Here is a 6000-nt window from a genome sequence, read left to right as displayed (position 1 = left end):
AAAAATAAATTAAAATAAAATAAAAAATAAGCTGTAAGATTAAAGGAAATAAGGGTAATAAGGGTTGAGTGGCCATAGAAATTCATTTTTGGCAATTTTTTTGTGTGTGTAGGGTTAAGAATCCATACCTTGATTAATCCCACCATCAGTTTGTGGAAGGGATTATAGTTTGGAGCTATAAACTCTTGCCATAGTAAATATGGAAGCAATCTAGGTAAGATGGAAATATTTGGTATAGGTTTCTAAGTCAGATAATTAATTACGATCAAGTTTCATGGGAAAGATGAAGAAAAAAGAGGTAATGGGGTCGAAATATAACAGAGAAGGGAAATAACACCTAACCCTTGCTTGAGAAGACTTTTTGGCAGAAAGGAGTTCTAACCCTAACTGCTACCTAGGAAACCATGTGTTAGCAAAGGGCGACGACCATGCAAGTAAACTTAACTGCCAAAAAGGGAAGTTGAATTTTTCCCGAGCATGAGTGTTATCCGAGGAAGGCAATGTTCTCCAAAGATAAGAAAATGATGTTGGTATCAACACAAGCAACTAGTTCATACGCTCTGTCTGTAATTAACACAAAAACCAAAACAATAACTAAAATCTTACTGTTGAAATAAACCAGTGAGGGCAGAAAGTGTGGTGCAACAAGTTTCAGAGGTTCCCTAGGGTTTTGTTACAAAGACCGAGTTCTGCGAAAGCAGAAATGAGGCAAATGAGGAGCCCCAACAACAAGGTAGAGACAATTTTCCTTGAACCGTTCCACTAACATATTCAAAGTCAGATATGATATTTGGAGATCAACGATTTATCCATGTTGCACCTGGCACCCAAGGCGTGCTACTTGTTACTTTGAGAAATGGGTCGGGAAGTCAAGAATGTTCTACGATGTAGACAACAAGACTATAAGCCATTAATTGGGACAAAATTAAGAAAAAATCCAATCTAACGGTGAAGAGTTGGTGAAAGGAAATGACAACAATAAATGTAACAAGATCTATTGTATTAAATAGAAAGATTGTCTCCCGAGGCCTCTGGTATGTGACATTAAGCAAGGAGTTAATAATAATAAGTATGACCATATAAGAAATTAAACGTATTAACAACTATATTATGGTAACCTTTGGTAAGTTATGTGGAATCATTCATTTTACTTAAGGACCTTATTGTATGTCATTAGTGTTAATAATATGTGATGGAAACGAGTGTCTATATAAAGTAAAAACACAAGATAGGAATATGATTTTTTTAGTGTTTATTGAGGTACGTTATAGATGGTATCAAATTCAAGTTGCAATACTGTGGCATATGAGCCTTACTATAGCTAAGAATACATATTAAAAGTTTCTTATTAGTTGAGGAAGCAAATAAATTTATATAGAACCAAGCAAGAGAAATGGAAGAGCTATCAAGACTGATATGTTGAACAACTAGGAGAGTGAATAATTGTTTAATTATGAATACATATTGAACAGTAAATTGTGTTCTGTAATCATAAGAAGATGGATGGAGAAAGAAGTTTATGAGGAAGTATATGTGCAAGGGAACTATTCCTCCCTTTGTAAACAATTACGAAAACAATAAATATATATGTTTAAAACAAAGAGAAAGCAAGGCGTTGTATCTGAGATCATCCTTCAGTAAAGGATAGCCTATTTGATAATTGCTTGTTAATGGTTGTGAGACCTTCAGATTAATTTTTATAAAAAATGGGTGAAATGTACTATGGTGCCAACTATTGCATTAAATATAGTGGGAATATAAAATATATATCATTAGGGTCATCTTGGGCAATTGGTTGGACTCCTTTGCACCACATTAAGTATTAGTAAGTGAAATACTAGAAATCTATAATGATGATATACAAACCTGAGTGTTAATAGTATGATTCAAGTATAAATAAGTTTGATATAGTAATTACTGGCTCGCATGAGTAAGTGTGGATTTTATGATATATAAGAAAGCAAATGAAGGAATTAATGAAATTGTCCTTACTGGCGAATTCCTCGCATACACCATCAATATGGATAATCGTATCTAAATTAATATCAATTGATAATGATTTAAAATTATAAGGGTTCTTTTGTCAAGTAAGATATTATAGCATTTGATAACTATTAGTAATTATCATATTTTTGAGAATAAATCATTTTGATTTCTTAAGGTAAACGAAATCGTAAGAATCAATTTTTCGATAATTGAAACTTTTGTTGGGTGACCAAAAGAAAGGGAAATTTCTTCCAAACAAGTTACACAAGGAGTCAAGAAATGAAGCACAAAACATGATCCGTAAGTCCCTTTTTTTTAAATAATCGAGACCTAAGTAAATAAATTACAATGAAGGTATCAAGTAATTGAGATTTACAACAAAATTGTTGGATAACATTTATGTTAAGAAATAATAGAGTGGAGGTAATCTATAATGGACATCTATAACAACTTGTGATGGAAAGAAAGTCTCGAGAATAATGAGATAAAAAACATAGTTGAAATTATTTTTAAGTTGAAGGTAACATGTTAGTGGTATTTGGGCTACTCCAAATCACCAAGAAGCTAGTGTTGTTGATACCAACTTTATATCAAATTTAGCAAGCATAAATGTGCAAGGCTAAAGCCAATATCAATAAAAAAAAAATGAATTATTATTAGTAAATGAATCTAGATAGTTCCTGACTTACCTATGTATAATGGAGGAAAATGGCTTAAAATTGTGGTAAGTTATAGACTTAGAATAGTGAATCATGGAATGGTTCACTAATTGGTCTATTTTGTAATCACATTGTGATTGGAAAAGCTAATTTTGCCTAAAATCAAAATGACCATAGAAATTTGATCAATTTTAAGGAGGATTCATTGCAAGATTTGATCTAAGTTGGTACAATAGACTAAATAGGAATAGATTCCATCTAGATACCATGGACAACCTAGTGGAGCTATGGGTTAAAAAGATATTTATGAGGAGGCCAATTGATATAGTCATAAATTACAAGGGAAAATTTATAAGCTGGTACATGCTAGTCTGATTCTTGTTGGAAAATATCTTAATAAAAAGGGAAACATAGGAAACAATAAAAAATGTTTACTAAATACTATAAGGGATCTATTATTTTCACGAGATGTGAAGGATGGATAGTCGGTGCACTTAAAATGTGATTAAAACTAGCAGGTTGCAAAGCAAGGTAACTTGAGAAAATTAAGTGATAATAAAGAGAAGCATATTGGCACAATCATAACTTATTCTTGCTTTCCATGTGATGAACTATCATGAAAAAAAAACATGCTACCAATTAATGGTACCCAAAATAGGTACCTCAAAGAACTTCAATATGATTTTATGGACAAAAAGGAAGTTTTTTCAAACCATTGTTTGGAATGAACATATGCCTACAAACTTGTTATGTCAAGATAACCACATTCACAAGATGTTGCGAGGCATGTGACAAGCATGAAAATGCAAGGGGGGGAAGAGCCCCATAGAAAATACACCTAAACCAAAGGAGAGGCATATGTAACCCCAACCATATTAGTCAATAGCTTATTGAATAGAAAGGAATGAAACTCTAAGAAGAGAGTTGTAAGAAACTTATGGGTGAAGTGTGTGGAGAGCTATGGTTGTAAGGCTTGGCGCCGTAATTTTCCGGTTAAATTTTGTAAAATTTAAGTATACCCATACCATTTCTGATGGTGCCCTTGATTTTCATAGTGGTTTCTTCAAATATTTCCTTGTTTTTTTGGCCCAAATAGTCTACTAAGAAAGATTAAAAGGAATAAAAATAAATAAATAACTCAATAAAAAAAAGAAACCAACTAAACTATAAAACCTTGATGAATATTTTTTCATGAAACAATTGACAGACAATTAATGTGAACATAACTGGGCCCACTTGAAAAAAGGACAAGGAAAATAGAAATTATCCTCAAACTTTGGTAATGTTGCACTGCAACATTTTTTTTGGAATCTGATGCTACCTAAAGGACAATTCAGTGGTGATGTTCTTAGGAAAATAAAAAGGGATTAATGATAACGAGTGATTATTGGGAAATGGAATAATAAATTAACATAAACAATGTGAGACAATCAATAGGCACACAATCGTGAGAGGGAGAAACCTTATGATTTCCTTGGAGCCGTAATTTTCCGGTTAAATTTTGTAAAATTTAAGTATTCCCGTACCATTTCTGACGGTGCCCTTGATTGTCATAGTGGTTTCTTCGAATATTTCCTTGTTTTTTGGCCCAAATAGTCTACTAAGAAAGATTAAAAGGAATAAAAATAAATAAATAACTCAATAAAAAAAAAGGAACCAACAAAACTATAAAACCTTGATGAATATTTTTTCATGAAACAATCGATAGAGAATTAATGTGAACATAACTGGGCCCACTTGAAAAAAGGACAAGGAAAATAGAAATTATCCTCTAACTTTGGTAATGTTGCACTTCAACATTTTTTTTGGAATCTGATGCTACCTAAAGGACAATTTAGTGGTGATGTTCTTAGGAAAATAAAAAGGGATTAATGATAACGAGTGATTATTGGAAAATGGAATAATAAATTAACATAAACAATGTGAGACAATCAATATGCACACAAGCATGAGAGAAAGAAACCTTATGATTGCACATGTAAACAAAGTTATGTAAAAATTTCATCAATAGCTGGTAATGCAGAATGACAAGGACCAAAAATGAAGCAACACCGCAAATGGACCCCTAGTTTGGTCTCAAAGAGGAATAGCAAATCAACCCAAGATGGGCATAGATACATTACTTGGACAAAGAAGACAATGAAACAACTACCATAAGCATGACGAGAAAAGAAAGTTTTTATAAACTCTAATTATATATGATTAATGCATATGTGACATCTAGAATTAAAATAAAAGCATAATAATGCTACCTAACATGACAATATGCTAGTTTAAATTTATCATAAAGATAAGAAAAATGAATGGTTTTTGAAATACCTTATTATCATTATATAATTAGTGTAAATAAAATTGGTACTTTCTTGGTTTGAAATTATAGAAGAACCACGTGATGGAGTTTTGGTCAATGGGCATAGCCATTGGTAAGGAAATCATTTATTGGTATTAATGATTGAGCTTACAATAATGCTGCTAATTTTTAATTGAGGAGCATGCTACCAAATCTTGTGGGGTTGTAAAGCTTGCTGACAACTCTTGATGGGTACTTACATAATGATAATTATATGTATATACACATTTCTTAAATAATGATTGAAGGAAAGTAATGATAACCCTTGATAATTGTTAATGTAGGTCGAATTGGACGGAGAGCTCCCGGTTGAACCTCTGTATTCACTAACACAGAGAAATAATGCTATAAAAGAAAGATAACACCAAGATAAAGCATTCCAAACAAATGAAAATTCTAGACGTGAAGTATATCCAAGCATGTTTTGAAGGGCTAGAAGAGAAAACACTGAGGTTGATGTTTCACTCAAGGGGGGAAGATGTAACACCCCTTAGTGAAAAAAAATAATTAATTTTCTTTTACTGTAGTAATTCAATAAACTGTGGGTTGTTCACTCAATGAAAGTTTCATTTACCAGTAAGTTAGGGGTCAGTTACTCCCACCCCTAGAGATAAATCATCTCAGTTGGGGAAACAAAAAAAAAGAGGGAAGGAGAGGAAAAGTCGTGAGGAATCTGAGGGAGACTAGAGAGTATTTCTTCCTCAAATAGGACACTGTTGAGGGAGGACAGGATGCTACCAATTAGGGAATTCTTGAGCTGGTGGGAGGCAAGTGGAATCCCTAAGAAAGACATGTGATTCTGTGATTCCTGGGCTAGACTGGTAAAGTCTTGATGCCTTTGGATGGACCTAGAGAGGTCTCTGTCTACTACTATCTTGGAAATGGAAACTAGCAAGAGTGGGTAATGGTTATCATTCTCGTTGGTCAGGTGGAGTGATCGTATTCCTCTGTAATTTACCCTGGAAAACCTAAACCAGATAAGTATTTTGGGTTGTGTTAATGGTG

This window comes from Pinus tabuliformis, chromosome 8 (assembly GCF_031772625.1).
Source record: "Pinus tabuliformis cultivar Carrire ecotype Pingquan chromosome 8, CPIR1, whole genome shotgun sequence".
Lineage (NCBI taxonomy): Eukaryota > Viridiplantae > Streptophyta > Pinopsida > Pinales > Pinaceae > Pinus > Pinus tabuliformis.
Note: the sequence above shows the minus strand (reverse complement) of the source record.